This window comes from Eimeria mitis, genomic scaffold (assembly GCF_000499745.2).
Source record: "Eimeria mitis Houghton genomic scaffold, Emh_scaff1730, whole genome shotgun sequence".
NCBI lineage: Eukaryota > Apicomplexa > Conoidasida > Eucoccidiorida > Eimeriidae > Eimeria > Eimeria mitis.
In genome coordinates, this window is record NW_013570047.1 from 7,308 (window position 1) to 7,800 (window position 493).

Genomic DNA, 493 nt, shown 5'->3' on the forward strand with positions numbered 1-493 from the left:
CAAACCCACTAAACCCTCCAGCTGCAAAAACCCTAAACCCTAAACCCTAAACCCTAAACCCTAAACCCTAAACCCTAAACCCGAAACAAGAAAGACGAAAAAAGAAAGCATTGAGAGAAAACAATAAACAGTTAATGTTATACACTATATATAAACCCTAAACCCTAAACCCTAAAACCCTAAACCCTAAACCCTAAACCCTAAATAGCTAAACCCTAAACCCTTTAATATCAACCGCTATAGTGTTTTTTTTAAAAGAGAAATTCCTAGGGTTTAGGGTTTAGGGTTTAGGGTTTAGGGTTTAAGGTTGCTACTCCAGGCCTTTTGCCGCTTCTCTCTCTCTGTTTAGGGTTTAGGGTTTAGGGTTTAGGGGTTTAGGGTTTAGGGTTACTACTACTACTGCTACTACTCCTGCTACTACTCCTGCTGCTGCTGCTGCTGCTGCTGCTGCTGCTGCTGCTGCTGCTGCTGCTGCTACTACTACTACTACTAC

General features: G+C 42.2%; 1 protein-coding gene across 1 annotated transcript in view; it reads right to left on the reverse strand.

Moving 5' to 3' along the window:
• The window catches only part of EMH_0042550 (uncharacterized protein), a gene marked incomplete at both ends in the record, with an annotated part of 3,989 nt that overhangs the window by 1,029 nt on the left and 2,467 nt on the right, over positions 1-493 (reverse strand). The window lies entirely within an intron of this gene.